At 39.9% G+C, this 22,189-nt stretch overlaps 1 protein-coding gene across 7 annotated transcripts in view; it reads right to left on the minus strand.

Annotated features, from left to right (window-relative positions):
- The window catches only part of MAST4 (microtubule associated serine/threonine kinase family member 4), a 558,512-nt gene that overhangs the window by 509,572 nt on the left and 26,751 nt on the right, over positions 1 to 22,189 (minus strand). The gene's annotated exons all lie outside the window — the stretch shown is intronic.

The raw sequence follows: 22,189 nt of genomic DNA on the forward strand, positions 1-22,189 counted from the left end.
GTAATTAATATTACCTCTATGAACACAGATAATGAACATGATATTCTCTAAAGTAGTAATACTAGCTTTCTGGAAAATTCTAGTGGATTTACACTTTATCACAATGTTTTTGCTATTTCTACATAAGCAAAAGTGACAAGTGGTGGTACAGAACGTTACTTTTTTAAAGGGAACAATTGAAGAGAATTTCTGGCACTTAGAGATGCTCATAGCCTCTGCCCTGAAAGAAAAGGAGGATTATAATCAGAGTCCATAATTGAGATTTTTAAAATACGGTGCTGTAACAACTCAACTTCTGATGTCTGCCTCTAACCAATGGCAACCCTACAAATGTTCGGCTCAAAAACCTGTCAAAATGATTTATCACAGAACATTTTAAAAAGTATATCCTTTATCAATGATTAATGACCAAAAAGATCACACATCCCAATATTTGACGGAATGGCAGAAAAAAAGATTTTTAAGATTTATCCACGGCATGTTCTGGAGGGAATGAATACGAAACAATGGAAAGCAGGAGGATATACAAAAAAGGTACATGGTTTCGACTGTTAGCACAGGCCTTAGAATCTCCATGCCATCAACCCCATTTCCAGAACATTTAACCTGTTAGAATACAATCAAAGCATTAACCATATAGAACAAAAATACAACTATTTTAAGCCTTACAAGAATTAAAAAAAAAAAAAACTGCAAAGTATTTTAAAACTCAAGTTGGAGAAATATCAAATCTGTGAACAACATCCTACCACAGGAGGAGGAAAGGGGAAGAAAGATGGAAAAGACTAGCATTTGAAAAACAAAACAAAGATGATCAACATTTGAAAAGTGAAAAATTCAAAGCATTACAAACAATTACAAACACTAACAGAGAATTCCAACCAGTTCCAAATTATTATTAGAAAATCATGTAGCTTTAGTCTTAATTTGCTCTTACGTTTTTAACAATAAAGGGGCAGCTAAGCAAGTATTATAAGAGTGCTTTCAAGACATTTAACTATGGGGGGGGGGGGGCGGTGTATCCAAGCCTCTTCTTACATGCAGACATTTACATAGTGAGCTAAAACAGACAACAGCCTCTCTAAGCAAGTTTCACTGGCTAGGACAGTGAACACATGTAATTGAAAATCATCAAACCAAAATAAGTAATATGCAATTCTCAACTGCCCAACATCACTCCCAGCTCACTGTTCCTCATATTCAAGCAGCGCTGGCCTAGCCACGCTCTCTCCTCATCAGTACGAGACTCTAACTGGCCTGTTTTCCCTTCCACCTGACAGTCCAAAAGAACGAAATTTAGGAAACCACATTTTACATAATAGTCTACAGAGTCAGTGTGCCTACAGATACAAAAGATAAGGAGTAAGAGAAACTTAGACCTTAATCCAAATTTTTCTGATAACCCAGACAAATGATCCAAAGTATGGCTTCTCATCTCTCTGGGCCTCAGTTTTATCATCTATAACACGAAAGAACTGAGTGGAAAGTGGTTCTAATGTTTCCTGGTCACATTTTTAATTAAATCTCCAGCATATCCTCCTATCAAAGAAAAAAAAAAATAGACACATGCCCAATATTCAATATTCAATAATTAAGTATGGGAAGGAGGGTCACCATCTGTCTCCCTGAAAAACACCCATCAACCCCACATCCAATCCCCATTCTGGAGGTCTTCTAAGGTCCCACCAGTTCCCATACAGTGTCATCAGTGTACTACCTCTTGATAAATTACCCCCCGAAATGAAAAGATTGGGCCACCCCCACTGCACTGGAAGTCAAAGCCTGGCTGTAATATGGTCAAATACATTTGGAAGAGCTAGGAATTATCCTATACATGGCCTCTTACTCAATTTCAATTAAAAAGAAGTCTGCTTGGGCCACCTGGGTGGCTGAGTGGGTTAAGCCTCTGCCTTTGGCTGGGGTCATGATCTCAGGGTCCTGGGATCGAGCCCCACATCAGGCTTTCTGCTCAGCGGGAAGCCTGCTTCCCCTCTCTCTCTGCCTGCCTCTCTGCCTACTTGTGATCTCTCTCTGTCAAATAAATAAACAAAACCTTAAAAAAAAAAGAAGAAGAAGAAGAAGTCTGCTACTTCAAATGTAGCTCTCCAAAACAAAGAACACTAACTCATTAGAACTGCACCTTCCTGCCTAACTCCAGATCTATACTGTCAGGTACGGTCACTTTGGATTCTACCATCTATAGCTTGACTAACCCCACCTGTAGACCTTGACAGTCAACCCTACCCAGTGAAATATCCCCATTCTGGAACAGTAATAATTCCACAAAGTTCCGTCAGAGAAGTTCAACCCATAAATTCAATAAATTCAATAGAACTAATGAGATTTGTCTCTCAATAATATGAAGAAATGAGGCAACTAGAGTAAGAGGGTGGGAATGTGTGAACAGAGACCACCCACAGAAAATACTGTGATTGACACACAAAAAAATGTTCTTAAATAAAAATTTCCATCCTTTCCTCGACCTATATGCAAACTGGCAAAAAGCCAATAATCACCTAATATCCCTTAAATATATTCCCTAGAGAAATGAAGGTCTGATCAGTAGATCTCTATTATATAACACTCTTTGCTTCTATCCCAACAATATAAGAGCTATTGGTATTATTCATACATGTTTCTAATGGAATCTTAGTACCTCCTTTGAAATCTGAAAAAAAGTCAAACTGAGGTTTTCCCCAACAGTTTATTAACTACCAAGACACTGTAAATACTGAAAATCAAAGTGCACAGCTTAAAAAAAAAAGGGGGCTTCTAAATGAACACTTTTATTTATGCAAAGGACTCTAGAATACAGAACACAGTAACTCATGGAAAATACTGAGTATTACAAATCTTGGTAGAAATTCATTTTATATTTCTGAAAGTTATTTGAGTCTCTTGAATATGATAAAATCAAGCCATGTTCTTCTTTCTTTCCCATTAAATCCCTTAGAAACACCAGCAACAATTTAGGAATGTAAATGGATTTTCCACTTGTATTTATACTTAATGATGACTTAAACAGAAGGAATACAGCTTAATTCTTTTTGGAAATAGATTGAGCCCATAGGAATAGGGTTTAAAAAAAAAGGAAACGAAACGAAAAATTATTTTGACACGCAAAACAAAAAGAATGTCAAAAGGAAAAAACTGATTTAAAAACAACAACAAGTACAACAAAATAACAGAAAACAATAACAACAACAAAACAGCTAAAGTCAAAGAGAAATTTCAAAACATAGCAGCTCGATGCCTGGTCCAAAGATGACAGACTATGGGGTACAAGTCCTCTGCATAAGGGCAAATTAAATACTGAGGAACACTCCTCAAAGTCCACAAATATCCATTTGGTTTCATTTCAATTTTTTTTATTCTCACTCCTTTTGATTCCTTGAATCTCACTGCTCTTACTACCTTGAACTTTACCTGTGACTCTAATGTTCAGAAACAAACTCTGTTAAATAGGAGACGTGGATATCATAACACACCGTGTCGCAAAGGGCACATCAATAGCTCTGACAGATAATACCTCAATAATAAGTTCTGCAAAGACTTCCTAAGTCAGCATTCCTGGAAGTCCAAATACTATGTCTGCCAAGGACATATGCTTCCCCTGACATTTTAGGACTAAACCCTATCAAGTAGATTTTTTTTTATGTCTATCCTGCAAATACTTCTCATATTTAATTCTACAGTACCAGATACGTGCCCCAAGCAAAAACCATTTTTCTCCTAGAACACAAATCTCTGAAGAAGCCTGTGTCAGCCATATGCATATATGTATATATATAAAATATATATTTTTAGGGGCGCCTGGGTGGCTCAGTGGTTTAAGCCGCTGCCTTCAGCTCAGGTCATGATCTCGGGGTCCTGGGATCGAGTTCCGCATGGGGCTCTCCGCTTGGCGGGGAGCCTGCTTCCCTCTCACTCTCTCTGCCTGCCTCTTTGCCTATTGTGATCTCTCTCTGTCAAATAAATAAATAAAATCTTTAAAAAAAAAAAAGCTTTAAAAAAAAATATATATTTAACTAATCATTCAGTCCAGTGAAAGAGAAAGTGGTACTTGTTCAGAAATCTACATTTACATGATGGGTTACATGTACAACTACAGGTCCAATTTTTTTTTATAAAGATTTTATTTATTTATTTGACAGAGAGAGATACAAGTAGGCAGAGAGGCAGGCAGAGAGAGTGAGAGGGAAACAGGCCCCCTGCCGAGCAGAAAGCCCGATGCAGGACTTGATCCCAGGACCCTGAGATCATGACCTGAGCTGGAGGCAGTGGCCTAAACCACTGAGCCACCCAGGCGCCCCTACAGGTCCAATTTTTAACTAAGGACATAGTGCTGTTTCTTTCCAGCTTTCTAGCTACATGAGCAGTAACAACATAGAAACAACGGAATACTCCAAGTACTGTTAATGCCATGTCCATCCTAAACTCCCAGGGGTGGGAGGGGGAAGGGCGAGGGGAGCAGACACTCTAAGAGACACTGCATTGCAATTTACAACAAGTATTTGACTAAGTGCTCTGCCACTGGTTCTGTCTGAGTACTCTCAGAATTGACTATTCTCAGAATGTATAACTATGGGTAATAACAACAAAATTCTATCTAGTGATTTTTTATTCTTTTATAGATATGGAGGGGTGCCTGGGTGGCGGGCAAGGAGTTTGCTTAAGATTCTCTCTCTCAGGGCACCTGGGTGGCTCAGTGGGTTAGAGCCTCTGCCTTCGGCTCAGGTCATGGTCCCAGGGTTCTGGGATCGGGCCCCACATCGAGCTCTCTGCTCAGCAGGGAGCCTGCTTCCTCCTCTCCCTCTCCCTGCCTCTCTGCCTACTTGTGATCTCTGTCTGTCAGATAGATAAATAAAATCTTTAGGGAAAAAAAAAAAAGATTCTCTCTCTCCTTCAGCCCCTCCCCACCTCCCTATCTTGGGAAGGGGGGGAATGGAGGAGAAAAAAACTATGAGGAAAAAAAAACAAAGAATGCTTGGGGCATGAGGGAAGGGAAGGCAGAATAAACATATATCTTGTTTTGTAACTGTCACTTGGGAACAAAGTAAATATATTATGTAAGTGCAAACTGAAGTTAAAATTTAAAAATTACTGTGCCTGTAGTTAATAATAATATATTGTTCATTTAAAAAATTTAAGAGTAGGGACACTTGAGTGGCTTAGTTGGTTAAGAACCCAACTCATGATTTCAGCTTAAATCATGATCTTAGGGTTGTGGAACGGAGCACCACATGGGGCTCCACAAAAGACATGGAGCCTGCTTAAAATTCTCTCCATCTTCCCCTCTCCCTTCTCTCTCCCCCTCTCTAAAATAAAAAAATCAATAGAAGAGTAAAAACTTATGTGTTCTTAATACAATAAACAAAAATTCTTTAAAAATAAGAGAAAAAAATAATCATTATCCTGCCTTTTTAACTGGAATTGGACAAGACCCAAATGATTGATATTTTACTTAACAGAAATATTTTAGCTAATATTAAATATTAATAAGAATTACAAATTTAGACTTTGACCATTTTGCAAACTTTAATAATGGATTCAGTCATCATTAAAAGCTACTAACATCATACAGAGACAAATACTACATTATCTCCAGATGGCAGGTGATTTCCTAGAAGGTATTCTTGTGCAAAGAAAAATAAAGAAATAAAACCCTGATTCTGCTCAGGTCTTTGGATCTGCCAAATTGTAAGAAATACAGGGGAAAGAGGAAGCTGTTAAATGACACCAAGGAGATACAACTGGCGATTTATGAGCCATGGGAAACTGCATAAAAGATGAATGCGAGGGGCACCTGGGTGACTTAGTGGGTTAAGTCTCTGCCTTCAGCTCAGGTCATGATCCCAGGGTCCTGGGATCTAGCCCCACATCGGGCTCTCTACTCAGCAGGGAGTCTGCTTCCCTTCCTCTCTCTCTCTGCCTGCCTCTCTGCCTACTTGTCATCTCTGTCAAATAAATAAATAAAATCTAAAAAAAAAAAAAAAGATGAATGCTACTGTTTCTTCAACACACTGCAATAAATTAAGACACAAGAGTGGGAGGTGTGAGAGGCAAGATGGCAGAAGAAGAGGGGACCTCATTTCATCTGGTCCTTTGAATTTAACTATATAACTATCAAATCATTCTGAACACCTGTGAATTCAACCTGAGATGTAAGAATTGCTGGGATTCAACAAAAAGAAAAGAAACCACTATTTGCAACATAGGAGTCAAGGAGATGTGAACATGAGGGGATATATCAGAATATAAACAGTGGGGGTAGGGAGCCTCTGTAAGCCAGCTACCAGAAAGTGATATAGCCCCAGAGTGCAAAATTGGAATCTTTAGAAATTTGCTCCAGTGAGAGACATCCCTACCTCAAAAGGGCTCAGGTGGCGAAGTGAGGAAGAATATTAGGTGAGACAGTGTGACCTCAGTATCCCTGGGGTCACAAAAGGAACACAGAGCCTGAGTCAGCAGAGTTCTCAGTACTGGAGCAGGGAAACCGACTACAGCCAGCGAGCCCGTGAGCAGGCACTCAGCTCAGTGTGCAATAAAACGCAAATCGCAGAACGATCAGACGACTGTTCTCCATGTGGGGGCCCTACAAAGGGCAAAAACGCAGTGCAGAAAGCCTTCAGGGAACAAAGGGCACACAGAGCAACCCTAAGCAGCTTACACTGAGCCAGGAGTCCTGGCAAGGGGTGGTGCAACTCTACCAGAGCAAAGACACCTGAGAATCAGCGCAGCAAACGCCTGCCCCAGAAGACCAGCTGTATCATCAGGGGAATACTAAGTTTACTAAGCACACAGAACTGCACAACTCCAGAGCTAGGGGTAAACAATATATAGAAGAACAAGTTTTTTCTCAGGTTTCTTTTAGCTTTCAGTTTAAAATTTTCCTTTTTTCTCTTTTTCCTTTTCAACTAGTTTCTTATTTTACTAACTCTTTGTTTTTAACTTTTATTTTTACATTTACGTTCGACAGATATCTTCTTCATTTCCGGCTTCCTTTCACAGTATTCAATTTTATTTTTATGTATATATGTAAGTTTTGCTTTCTTTACAATTTTGGGATTTAGTGTATCCTAACAAACAGACCAAAGTACACCCAGGACCAAGTGACCAAGTGGATCACACTGTTTTGTCCACCTGTGAGATTATATTATCTTTTTTCCTTTTTTCTTTGTTCTCCTTTATGGTTTGTGACCTCTTCAGATTTGCCTAGTGTATATTTCACTTGGGTTGTGGTTGATATTTTTTATTTTGTTCTCTTGTTCACCCATTCTTCTCTGGGCAAAATGACTAGAAGGAGGAATTCACAACAAAAGAAAGAACCAGAGGTAATACTCTGCCACAGATCTAATCTATATGAATATTAGTAAAATGTCAGAGCTGGAACTCAGGATAACAATTATAAAGTTGCCAAATGGGCTTATAAAAAGGATAAGACACTAGAGAATCTCTTAGTGCAAAATACAATCTAATCAGGCCAAAATTAAAAATGCTTTAACTGAGATGCAGTCTAAAATGGAAGTGCTAACAACTAGGGTAAAAAAGGCAGAGGAGTCAGTGACATAGAAGACAAGATGACAGAAAGGAAGCAAGCTGAGGAAAAGAGAGAAAAACAACTAATGGATTGGGGGGGAGGCTTCGAGAAATTAGCAATACCATAAAGCCATAAAATATTACAACTACTGAGGTCCCAGAGGAAAAACAAAGAGATGAACAGAAGGTGTATTTCAACCAATCATAGCTAAGAACTTCCCTTATCTGGGAAAGGAAACAGGCATTCAAGTCCAGGAGGCAGAGAGAAATCCCCTCAAAATCAGTAAAAATAGATCAACACCCCAACATATAATTGTGAAGCTCACAAATTTCAGATAAAGAGGCAATCCTGAAAGCAGCTTAAGCAGCTCCTTAACATACAGGTACAGGAGCACTAAACTGGCAGCAGACCTATCCACAGACACCTGGCAGGCCAGAAAGGGCTGGCATGATATTTCCAGGGTATTAAATGAGCAAAACATGCAGCCAAAAATACTTTACCCAGCAAGGCTGGCATTCAGACTGGAAGGAGAGATACAGACCTTCCAGGACAAACAACAACAACAACAACAAAATAATCTGTGATCACTGAACCATCTGTGGGAGAAGTATTAAAGAGAAACCCCAAAAGTAACATAGATTAGAAAGAAACAGTGACTATCTACATAAGCAAGGACTTCACAGGTAATACAATGGCACTGAATTCCTCTCTTTCAATAGTGCTAATGGACTTCAAAAGGAGACTGGCGTAGCAACCCTTATAACAGACACATGAGATTTTAAACCAAAGACTGTAATAAAGAGATGAAAAGAAACACTATATCATACTTAAAGGGTCTATCCAACAAGAAGATCTAACAACTGTAAATACTTATGCTAACTTGGGAGCCACCAATTATATAAATAAATTATTAACAAAATTGAAGAAACACATCAATAATAAGACAATAATAGTAGGGGATTTTAACACCCCATTCACAGCTATGGACAAATCATCTAAGCAATGATCAACAAGAAAACAGGGCTCTGAATGACACACGAACAAGGTGGACTTCACAGATAGACAGAGAACATTCCATCCTAAACCAACAGAATACACATTCTTGTTAAGTGCATATGGAACGTTCTCCAGAACAGATCACATACTGGGTCACAAATCAGGTCTCAACTAGTACTAAAAGACTGATCATTCCCTATATATTTTCAGACCACAATGCTTTGAAACTGAAACCCAATCACAAGAGCAAATTTGGAAGGAACTCATTACTTGGAGGCTAAATAGCATTATATTAAAGAATAAATGGGTCAACCAGGAAGTTAAAGAGGCATTCTTAAAAATTCATGGAAACCAATGAAAATGAAAACACAACTCTTCAAAACTTTCAGGATACAGCAAAGGCGGTAACAAGAGGAAAACATATGAGTATAAACCTTTCTCAAGAAACCAGAAAAATTTCAAATATACAAGCTATCCTTACACCTAAAGGAGCTGGAGAAAGAACAGCAAAGAGATCCTAAACCAAGCAGGAGATGAGAAATAACTAAGATCAGAGCAGAAATCAATGAAACAGAAACCAAAGGAACAGAACAGATCAACAAAACTAGAACCTGGTTCTTTGAAGGAATAATAAGATTGATAAACCCCTAGCCAGACATATCAAAAAGAAAAGAGAAAGGTCCCAAGTTAAAAAGTCATGAATGAAAGAGGAGAGAGTATGACCGACACCAAGGATATACAAACAATAATAAGAACATATTATGAGCAACTACACACCAACAAATTAAGCAATCTGGAAGAAATGGATGCATTCAGGGAAACTTATGAACTACTATAACTGAAACACAAAGAGATAGAAAACCTCAACAGACCCATCATCAGCAGGGAAATTGAAGCAGTAATCAAAAATCTCCCAGCAAACAAGAGTCCAGGGCTGGATGGCTGCCCAGGGGAATTCTACCCATCATTTCAAAAAAGAACTAATACCTATTCTTCTGAAGCTGTTTCAAAAAATAGAAATGGAAGGAAAACTTCCAAACTCATTTTATGAGGCCAGCATCACCTTGATCACAAAACCAAAGACCCCACCAAAAAGGAGAATTATAGACCAATAATCCTGATGCACATGGATGTTAAAATTCTCACCAAAATACTAGCCAATAGGATCCAACAGTACATTAAAAAGATTATTCACCACAACCAGGTGGGATTTACTTCTGGGCTACAAGGGTGGTTCAACATCCACAAATCAATCAACGTGATACATCACTTTAACAAAAGAAAGAACAAGAACCGTAGGATCCTCTCAGTTGATGCAGAAAAAGCAATTGACAAAGTACAGCATCCTTTCTTGGTTAAAACTCTCCACTGTGTATGGATCAAGGGAACATACCTCAATATCATAAAAGCCCAAGGGGAATATCATTCTCAGTGGGGAAAAACTGAGAGCTTTTCCCCTAAGATCAGAAACACAACAGGGATCCCCACTCTCATCATGGTTGTTCAACACTATACTAGAATTCCTAGCCTCAGCAATCAGACAACAAAAATAAATAAAAGGCATTCAAATTGGCAAAGAAGTCAAACTCTCACTCTTTGCAGATGACATGATACTTTAAGACTCCACCCCAAAATTGTTAGAACTCATACAGGAATTCAGCAATGTGGCAGGATAGACAATCAATGCATAGAAATCAGCTGCATTTCTGTACACTAACAATGAGACTGAAGAAAGAGAAATTAAGGAACTGATCCCATTTACAATTGCACCAAAAACTGTTAAGATACCTAGGAATAAACCTAACCAAAGAGGTAAAGGATCTATACTCTAAATACTTAAATACTCTAAAAACTATAAAACACTTATGCAAGAAATTGAAGAAGACACAAAGAAATGGGAAAACATCCCATGCTCATAGATTGGAAGAATAAACATTGTTAAAATGTCTATGCTACTCAGAGCCATCCACATTCATGGAACCCCTATCAAAAACCATCAACACTTTTCACAGAATACACCTAGAATTTGTATGGAAAAGACTAAATAGCCAAAGGAATATTGAAAAAGAAAACTGAAGCTGAAGGCATTACAATTCCAGACTTCAAGTTCTATTACAAAGCTGTAATCATTAAGACAGTATGGTACTAGCACAAAAACAGATACATAGATCAATGGAACAGAAAAGAGAGCCCAGAAATGGACCCTCTCAACGCTATGGTTAACTGATCTTTTGACAAAGCGGGAAAGAAGATCTAATGAAAAAAAGACAGTCTTTTCAACAAGTGGTGTTGGGAAAATTGGACAGTCACATGAAGAATGAAACTGGGCCATTTTCCTACACCATATACAAAGATAAACTCAAAATGGATGAAAGACCTAAATGTGAGACCAGGAATCCACCAAAATCTTAGAGGAGAACACGGATGGCAATCCCTTTGACCTCATCCTCAGCAACTTCTTGCTAGACACCTCTCCGAAGGCAAGGGAAACAAAAGCAAAAATGAACTACTGAGACTTCATCAAGATAAAAATCTCTTGCACAGCAAAGGAAACAGTCAACAGAAGCAAAAGATAACCAACAAAATGGGAGACGATATTTGCAAATGACATCAGATAAAGGGCTAGTATCCAAAATCTATAAAGAAATTATCAAATTCAATACCCAAAGAATAACCCAATCAAGAAATGTAAAGAAGACATGGACAGACATTTCTGCAAAGAAGACATCCACATGTGGCCAACAGACACATGAAAAAGTGCTCAACATCACTCGGCATCAGGGAAATACAAATCAAAACCACAATGAGATACCACCTCACACCAGTCAGAATGGCTAAAATTAACAAGTCAGGAAACAACAGATGTTGGCAGGAATGTGGAGAAGGGGGAATCCTCTCACACAGCTGGTGCGAATGTAAGCTGGTGCAGCCACTCTGGAAAACAGTATGGAGGTTCAAAAATAGAGCTACCCTATGATCCAGCAATTGCACTACTGGGTATTTACCCCAAAGATACAAAGGCAGTGATCCGAAGGGATACCTGCACCCAAATGTTTATAGTAGCAATATCCACAATAGCCAAAATATGGAAAGAGCCCAGATGTCCATCAACAAATGTATGAATAATATGTGTGTGGTGTACACACACACACACATATTATTCAGCCATCAGAAAGGATAAATACTTAACCATTTACATCGACCTGGATGGAACTGTGCTAAGGAAAATAAGTCAGTGAAAGGCAATTAGCACATGGTTCCACTCATATGTGGAATATAAGAAAAGCGATCATTGGGAAAGGGAGGGAAAACTAAACAGGAAGGAATCAGAGAAGGAGACAAGCCATGAGATATGCTGGACTCTAGGAAACAAACTGAAGGTTGCTGGATGGAAGCCGGTGAGGGGATGGATAATTGGGTGATGGGTACTAAGGAGGGCACGTGATAGGATGAGCACTGGGTGTTATATACAACTGATGAATTCCTGATCTCTAGCTCTGAAACTAATAATGTACTATATGTCAGCTAATTGAATTAAATTTTTAAAAAAGATATGGAATAGGAAACTAAAAATTATAAAAAATACTTTTGAAAATGTATCAATCATTTGCAATGTACAAATGTTATCTGAATCTGTGTGCCTATGAATATTTTGTGACAACTGGGGAAAGTGAGCAACCACTAGGTAATTATGAAACAATTACTGTTCAGTCTTTTTTAGATGTGATGATACTGTGCTTATGTTGAAAAAGCGTTACCTTTTAGAGAGTTACAGAATTTTTCATGGGTGTAATGAAATGATGCTTGGAAAGGTGGGAAGTGGGCAGGGACTGAGCAAACAAGAATGACCATGAGTTGTTAATGGCAGCTGGATCACTGTCCTCTCTATTTTTGTCTCGATTTGAAATTTACCATTTATTTTTATTTTTTGAATATTTCAGAGGGAGAGAAAGACTGAGACCAAAACCACACATACATGCACCAGTTGGGGGAGGAGTAGAAGGAGAGAATCCTCAAGCAGACTCCCTGCTGATCCCGGGCCTGTAGTCATCACAGGGTTTGAGGTCACAGGCCTCAGATCATGACTTGACCTAAATCAAGAGTCAGACACTTAACTGAGTAACCCACCCCAGTGCCCCTTGGGTGCGTGTTTTGTTTTGTTTTGTTTTTAACATGAACTGCCTCTTACTAGCAGTCCCCAAGGACCACTCCCCTCCTTAAAGAGGGATGATGGCTCCTAAGACATCATTCTCTCCAGCCAGGTTTTCCTTGTCTCTGTGATTTTTCCTTTCCTCTTTCTTCCCTTCTCCCAATCTTCCACCTCATGGAGCTCCTTGGGGTTCAAGCCAGGACCCTTGTCATCTCTGCACCTTCTCTTTAGCAACATATCTATTCTTATGCTATTCGGCATCATTTATATGCTAGGGACTGCAAATTTCTCTCTCAAACCAGAGGCTCCCCTCTGAGCTCTAAGTTCACAAACCCAATTATCTACAAAACTTTGGTGCCTGGATTTTTAGGAAGCACCCTAAATGCATACAAAAACAGGACCTTAAAGTCCCCCAGAAGTGTTGTTCCTCTTCACCATCTTGGTAAATGGCACACAACGGCTCCAACTGAAAACTCAAGTATTGTCTTTGATTTTTGCCTCTGCTTCACACTCAACCCACTCTTGTAAGACCAGTTTTTTTTACTGAGTCCCTTCTTCTCCATCTCCTGTGTCACCCACCTTCCCCCAGGAAGCTCAAAGGCCTCCTCATGGGCCTCCTAGGTTCATGACCCCCCACACACACACGATTTGCCACCCAGCATCCACAGTAATGTTTTCAAGACCAATCTGAACACATGACCCCAAAATGTGAAATGTACCAGTGCCTTCTTCCATAACTTGAATGAATCCTAAATCCTAAATTGCAGAGTGAATCCTCTGCAATTTACCATTTCTACTCATCATCAAGGTGCAGAACAATCTACGGTACTAGTTGCAAGACCTGTGACTTTTTCACCAGTAGAAGTCTTCAGATCTCATCATTTTGGTATCTTGGAAATATCACCCTCATTACTACCTTGCAACTACAATTATTAAACCCACCACTACAGCTTGTCAGTCAATAATTTAATAAAGCTAAATTTTTTCTGTGTTATATGTGTAAACAGTTTTGATACCAGTATTTCAATATAATTAGTTTACTTTGTAATCCTTATTTTGTTTTGTGCATTTCAAGTCTTGCAAGGGTCCACAGCCTAGTGATGTAAGGAAAGAGTAAGAGGTAGAAGAGATCCACCCCGGTAGGGAAAAGCATTCATTCACTGAGTTGCTTCGAAGTGGCAGCATATTGTGACAATAAAAAGGGGACAGAACTTTTTGGTCATTTTTAGTTTTTTTGTGGTTGTTGTTTTTTTTAATTCTCTCCAGATCACATATCCTCATTTGCCTAAGTGAATCACTCCATCACTCCTTCCTTGGAACCCGACTGATCTCACCAGACCGCCTGCCAATGGAGCTCATGACACATACACAAAAGTTTCAAGAATCCCTGAGTAGGAGCTAAAACTAATTAGATATCTAATTTTTAAGTCTCTGATATGGAAACAAAAATCCCTTAAAAAATTAAACAAGAGAACAAGAAAATGCATAGTTATGTAATAAAGTCTTAAAATAAAAAATAGTTTCTGGGGCGCCTGGGTGGCTCAGTGGATTAAGCCGCTGCCTTCGGCTCAGGTCATGATCTCAGGGTCCTGGGATCGAGCCCCGCATCGGGCTCTCTGCTCCGCGGGGACCCTGCTTCCTCCTCTCTCTCTCTGCGTGCCTCTCTGCCTACTTGTGATCTCTCTGTGTCAAATAAATAAATAAAAATCTAAAAAAAAAAAAATAGTTTCAAGATATAAGAAGATTGCTAATATACCCCATTAAGTATCACTTACTAAAATGGACAGGAAAGGATCAATATGGTAAAACCTATATGGAACTCCTACAAGTCAGTAAGAAAAAGACTCTATTAAAATAAATAAACAAGTTAGAGGGGAATAAAAACTAATAAACTGCCCACACTTATGATTTTAATATTAATCAACTTTAATATTAGTAATTATAATCTCAATACTGTTACCACCAAAATTTTATTACTTTTATTATGAAATATTATTTTATTTTCATATAATTTTACATAATTTTATGTAACATATATAATTTATCTTATATAATTATTTATTTTAATTAAAAGCTGGGTGAAAAGAAATGAGGTTTAGGGATCATGGCCTAAAGGATATGAACACACCTCTTCTTTTTCTATTGTGCATCTAGATTAGACCAGATCCACAGAGAAGCAGTTCTGGTCTCATCACTTAGTGTTCCAAGTGCCACCACTGAGTGTATCAAACCTACACTCCAGTCCCTTACACACCTGCTTTCACTGAATTCACTCTTGTGGAATTCCATCACTGGGGATGCATTCCATACACTGGGGAGCATTATAATAAACATGCCCATGAAATTCAGCCCTGTGTCTCCTCTAAATGAGAGGAGTTAAGTGACTTGGGAACAGTTCCTGCCCAGGCTTAGCATCCCAAGGTCACAGGGTTTCGTCTGACGTAAGGGGCTACACTTACTTCCAGTAGTGGTTTTTATCCTTCCATGTGAAGTACTGTCATATGTGCCCCCGAAAACCTGATGGAAGTCACGACTCCTTCTTGATATGCACAGACTACCCTCTGGTTACAATTTCAGGGAGCTGAGAGACCTCTCCCCAGGCTCCAGAAGAAGAAACCCCATCTTATGGACCAAGTTTCCTTTCCCCAAGTTCTGTGTTCACATGGGCTGCTAACAAGTTTGATTTCCAACACCCACCTTCACCCAGCAGACAGTTCATCTTGGTGTACATTTGCAATACTGAATACCTGCCACAGTTCACAACCCTATACTCATTTCTACCCCAAACTTTGATTGTTTTGCTGAAGTTCACATATCCTAGGAAAGTGGGTCTTTTTTTCAGTGGGGGAAGAAGACAAAGGTAGGAAAAGTTTAAACAAAAATCACACTAATTACACAACTTAGTGTGATAGTCATTAATGTGACTGACCACGTATTTCTAGTTTTTTCCTTTTCCAGGTACACAATAGCACTGCATGTTCTGCTTACAAGCCACCAAACAAGTTCTAGAAAGGAGATGGGAGCAGAAGTGAGATGTGTCATTTACAGATCAGCCAACCTTAACTGCTTGGGGAGACCTCTGAGCTCTTTTCCTCTTGGCACCATTACAAGCAAGCCTGGCAAGAGAGACTGCTAAGGCTGTTCCCCCATGGCCCTGCAATTGATTTTTGGTGCTTTTAAGCTAGAGAGACTGGGTGGTGTTTCCATCTGCAGCAAAGCCCGTCTAAACGGACAGAGGATCAAGAGAACCTATAGACCTCTCACTCAGGAACCTAGACCCCAGGGTTTTCAAAGACAACAGTAGGATGGCAGAGATTGCATCCTGGTGGCAGGCTGGGATTTTCAGCAGGTCTGGTGCTAGCTGGAGCACTGCTAGGGCAGGCCTGTCAGGGGCCTACTGACAGGGAGCCTCAAGAGAACTGTCTAGGATAGGGAAGCAGACAGGCTCAGGCTGGGTTTCAGAAGCATGGGCTTGGTTGTACTGACTCGGCACCTGGTAAGAGACGGGGGCCATCACTCAGGCCCTCCCTGGGCCCAGCCCGGTGTCCTCTCGCCTACGGCGAGGTAGCTGCCACAGAGGGACAAACGGCTTCCATCAAACATGGCTCATCTGGTCATCACTGCTAAGAAAACTACAGGGAATGCGCTTCTAATCACTGAGCACTTCTTGTGATTATTTTGCACCTGGTGTGTTCCTAAAAAGCACATGGGGGGGGGGGCCTTTAATGTCATTTCACAACATGTGCACATTTTTTTTCCTAAGAAATCAGAGCTAAAGAGAAAAATGATGCGGATTTTTTTGTTTTTGTTTCATTTTTAAAAAATGAGGCCAATAGGGCGTCTGGGTGGCTCAGTCAGTTAAGCCTTCGGCTCAGGTATGATCCCAGGGTCTTGGGATCAAGACCCGAGTCCGGAGCAGGAAGCCTGCTTCTCCCTCTCCCTCTGCCTTTCCCTACTTGTGCACACTCCCTCTCTCTGGTGTGTCAAATAAATAAATCTTAAAAAAAAAAAAAAAAGAGGCCAAGTCTGCGTTTAATTTTCAAAAAATTCAAAACATACCACCCTAGGATTTGAGGTTCTGTGCACTATAGATAGCAAGGCCACAGATTAGGCTTTTTAGCATTCTCCTAGGCAACGCAAGGAAGCAACGGGATCGCTTACATGGAGACCAACCTTCATAAAAACAGACTGGTTACCCTAAAGCAACACAACTCGTAGCACCCAGACCAGGGAGAAATTTCTCCCCTGTGTCCTCATAATGAGGCCACTGGGTAACATGAGCCTTACCGTCAATAAGGGTTTCAAGGGACTTTTCTCAGGGGTGTGCCTTGGTGAAAGCTGACAGCCTGCAACCAAAGGACCATTAAGAACAACCAATTCCATGGGTCTAAAGTTGGTTTTCAGAAATTGAACAGTCTGGTGAGCTGAAGTGATTCAGCCACAAATTTAAGTTTATCTGAAAGAATTAGAGGGGACCTGAGTGGCTCAGTTGGTTAAGCGGCTACCTTCCGCTCAGGTCATGTCCCAGAATCCTGGGATCGAGTCCCGCATTGGGCTCCTTCCTCTTCCTCTGTCCCCCACTCGTGTACTCTTTCTCTCACTCTCAATCTCAAATAAATAAATAAAACCTTAAAAAGAATTAGAGACGCATGTATTGACAAATTTCAGTAAGACAGATACCTTGATTGGAAAAACAAATGTTAACAACCTAGCCTCCAATTAACACTTAAGGGAAGTACTTAAATTCCATGAAACTGTATTTGAAAATTATTAAAATTCTAACATTTTCACCATCAGAATCCAATAGGCTGTCAGAGGGATCTTTGGAAACTGGCAACACCACCCAAAATACAATTGGATATAGAATAAAGTAGAGCAAATGATGTGCAAATAAGGCTCAGGGATAAAATATTTTTAATTACAAAAATTGGACTGACTGCATATTCTTCAAGTAATTCTCTGTAACTATCAGTCTCCCTGTCTAACACGATATCATCAAATGGCTATTAATTCCTAGTTCTAGTCCCCACTAAGTACCTGGTAGAGAACTTATACTTCAGTTCCCTCCAAACACAAATATGTGATGTGTTAGGGCAGCGCCAGCCCTGAACAGAAGGCCTGCTCACCTTTGTGGAGCAGTGAGCGGCAGAAGTAGCTACTATGGAAAATAGTCGCTGAGGAAATGGCAGGGCCAGATTTCCCTCAAAAGCTAACTTGAAGATCTCTTCCCTCACATGGAGAAATAGAGATCCAAGACTCCAGGTTTCTCAAAAGAAGGTACTTGAATCCCGAATGGTGCATGATAGACAATATGCATAGGTAAACCTCAGAGTGAACAGAGGACATGAAAAACATCCATTTTATACTAGTTAGTGGTCATTTAACAGTTTTTGTAAGTATTATATATAGGATAGGATGCAAAATATATGTTGGTTATGGAAGCAAAGAATAGAAGACCCTGTCAAAGAGAATCCTGCTGCTTTCAAGTATACTGACAAACCCCAGAAATTAGCATTCATGATCACGAATACAGGAAATCTGAAGAGAATGCAAAGAAAACCAGTATTATTTATTGATTAATACAAAGAATTCCAATTCATTTGTAACCCAAGGATTTAGTTATTCATAAAAATGTTTATTATTTATATGTAGCATATAAAATATATATATATAACACATATAAATTTTAAAAAATACTTAACATACACCTACATGTAAAATACACTTCATTTTACACTTACCACCATGTCAGTAAGGGGACAACCACTATGTTGTCCCCCCACTAATACGAACCTCATTTCTACTAATGGTACCAATGTTATCACTGGGATTGGTATTTTTAAAAATACCCCCAAGGGAGCCTGGGTGGCTCAGTTGGTTAAGCAACTGCCTTCGGCTCAGGTCATAATCCCGGAGTCCTGGGATCGAGTCCCACATCGGGCTTCCTGCTCCATGGGAAGTCTGCTTCTCCTTCTAACCTTCTCCCCTCTTATGCTCTCTCTCTCACTCTCTCTCAAATAAATAAATAAAATCTTTAAAAAAAAAAAAAAAGAGAGAGTGTATCACTCTCATACTTTAAGAAATAAAAAATAAAAATAAATAAAAATAAAAATACCCCCAAGATCTCTACCACTCCAGTAGAGCTAACTTTATACTTAGTTTCTGCATACAAATAGGAAACTGTGAGGGCAAGTATAACAAAGCACTACAAAATAGTGGCTTCAACAACAGAAAGGTATTCTCTCTCAATTCTGGTGACTGTTAGTCTGAGAGAGGGCAGCAAAGCCAGGCTCTCTCCAGAAGCACCAGGGAAGGGCATGCTCCAGGCCTCTCTCCTAGCTTCTGTCATGAGTCTGGCTCCATAACACCCAACCATCACCAAATAGCTTTTAGCTTCCTGTCTGGCGTTACACTTTAGAGCACATGATTGGGGGCGTGGGGAAGGAGGTTTACTATACATGGAAAACCGGAGAACTACCTATCATGAAAAAGTCATTACATGAATCTTCATGTTTGTTCTCCTAACTCGGGTCTCCCACACTCACTGAGACACTCGGTCCTCTCGTGGCTTCTCTCCTCCATGTGTGTACGTGTTCATTTTCTCCTCAGCAAGACTGCACACTGAGACACGGTATTCCGATTTATAAATACAAGTGTATATAAAACAAGGAAACTCTAAATTCCAGAATGTTTTTCATTGAAGGCCCCACTTCAATGCTTTACATAAAGTAACTCCTTACCCGGCCCCGCCTCAATTCCCAGATTTTATTCTTTAGAAAGGACCCTGGGTCCTTATTACAGTCTATTAGATTTGACCCACGAATCTAATTTAATCATTTGCTTGCAGGTCTGTGGCAGATTAAAAGCCACAAATTAAAAGGGAGGGGGGAGGAAGATATTATAGAAATGCTACAGAAGGTACCTGGGTGACTTCAGCTCAGGTCTTGATCCCAGGATCCTGGGATCGAGCCCCACATCAGGCTCTCTGCTCAGCAGGGAGCCTGCTTCCCCTCTCTCTCTAGGCCTGCCTCTCTGCCTACTTGTGATCTCTCTTTCAAAAAAATTAATAAAATCTTGAAAAAAAAGATATATTCTAAAAAGAAAGAAAGAAAGAAAAGAAATGCTATAGAAATACAGAAGAACAAAGCTGAGCAGTCTGTACACTAAGCAAGAGGACGAAAGCCCTGCATGCCTTCCCACGTGCTCCTCAATGCAGCCCAGCACAGTTACTACATCTATAAAGCTACCTCGGAGTGGGCACTCAATGACTGAACCAACCTTAGGAATCTAAAAGAAGCAGAAATTTAGAGAGATTACTCTCTGGAACCACTTCTTTTTTTTCCCCTTTAAGTTCTGATTCTCTCTACAGAGGTCAACTGAGCTATATGAGAAAATAGAGATCCTAGAATAACACTCAACAGCCCAAATTTATATTTATATTTATTTATACACACACACATACATACACACACATGGATAAAAACTAGTTTATGAGGTCTGCCAGGTACAATTTTAAAGCATCTTTAGAGGAAATGATTTAACACATGCATAACTCAGTATTTAGTCTAAATTTCAGTATCTGCTCTTAAGTGCTTACAGATTTGTTTTATCACCTATATTAAACTCCACTCAGAACTTTGTTCAGGTGCGAATGTTGTATCAAAGTCTCTTTTTCAGGACAGAACAGGAATAAACGTCAGTCCAGGTCCTCCCCAAACCACCAAAATAACCAAATCCCAATTACTACTGTTACTCACTGAACGTGCAAAGCCATTTGCTGTTCCTCGATGCATTCCTGGAAACAGGATGCAGATTTAGGATAATGCTGGAGGGGAAAAAAGACTGTTCTGAGGGTCCATGAACTCTTTACAACCAGTTGTGGTTCAATGGCACTGCATTCTGATGGCCAAAGTTTACAACAACCTTGAGCATTTCTCCAAACTGGCTACACTCAGATCAGTGAGGGACTTAAGCCATAGCCAGGATCCATCCCAGCAGAAAGGATTTAACTGGTCTGCGGTATGGCTGGGTAATTTTTTTTCACCCTCAAACTCAAACGACAGCCAGGGACAAGAACGACAATCCTTAATTTGTCCTTTCTCGACCATCAAGATCATACCTGAAGAGTTAAAAAATGGACACTCAATCCTCCAACCCATTCTGAAAAAGCTCACCATTCCACCCATGTTACTTGTAAGTCAATAATTAATTCAAGTGTTTCAAAATAAAAATACACTCCTCTTCAAATGCAAGTATTAAAGACTCAAACGCATTCCTCATGGTTGATTGAAACTAGTAACCACCAACTTTTTATTAAGTCGTTAGTAACATTACTCCACACATTCTCTGTCATCCAGCACCTGCCCCCGACCCCACCAAGAGCCCAGGACGAGTGAGCAGACAGTTCTCATTTGCGTGACAAAGTCTCCTAGTGTCTCTGGGAACATGAACTTAGGCCTAGAGCAACGAATGACAGACAGGCAGAGAGCAGAGCTACATCTGCGGCCCAACACCCTGAAGCTTTCTTTGAAATTCTTTCCCTGAGATAAACAGGGAAATGAATGCCCAGGTGGAAATGGTTCAGAACGTTAAATATGAAACGTTCTAAGTAATTTGCTAAAACTTGAAGGGATTAAGACAGCTGGGATTGGCAAGAAAAAGGTTTACAGAGGGAAAGGCCAATCCACAGGTGGGCGTGTGAGTCTGAGCTCTGCGGGGTTTATCACAGAGCTGAGCACACAGCTATCAGAAGCAGGACCCCGCTGGAGAAGTGTTTCCGCCCACTTTCACCTTTAAGTTTATATCAAAACCATCAGTGTCAAAACCAGAATTTTGACCAGCCTTCTGAAGAATCTGGGGGGAGGGAGAGCCTATGTTTCTATGCCAAGTATGTTTTTATCTGAAGGGATTCCGGTAAGAAGCACAGACCTCTCATGCATCACTCCCCCGGCCCCCATGTTGGTGGTTATCCATGCAAACACACAGCCCCAGTAGGCTTTTTAATCTCTAGAAGAAATCCTCAGCTCACTCCACTGTCAAAACACACAGAGATGACTTAGAGTAACAACACTGAATACCACTATGCAGGTCTTCTCTATCAACATGAGCATTGTTTGTGGCCCTAATATAATCCTGCTTTTCACATTTTCCCCTCTGTGTTAGATGCTTCTAGGTAATCAGACTATATACTGTAGGGACACTGTTGAGGACATTGTACACTCAACATTCAAGGTTTCCGTGCTATGAGAACATTTTTCAGACCTCGATACCTGGAAAGACTCCACTTTGCCTGAGTAACTGGTTTTATTGTGCCTTTACAATGCTGACTGACAGATCAATGTTTCTTTCTTAGCCTAGGCTGCTGGAATGCTATGAAATCCAGAATTAAATTTCGGCCCTCTTCCAGCAATGCCGTAGACCCGCTGTCATACATTTTTGTATGCTAAACCATTTCATCACTTTTAGTATTTTCCCCTTCTACCTTCAATTTGCCTTTTGCTCCA

The sequence above is a fragment of the Meles meles genome, chromosome 3, assembly GCF_922984935.1.
Source record: "Meles meles chromosome 3, mMelMel3.1 paternal haplotype, whole genome shotgun sequence".
Classification (NCBI taxonomy): Eukaryota; Metazoa; Chordata; class Mammalia; order Carnivora; family Mustelidae; genus Meles; species Meles meles.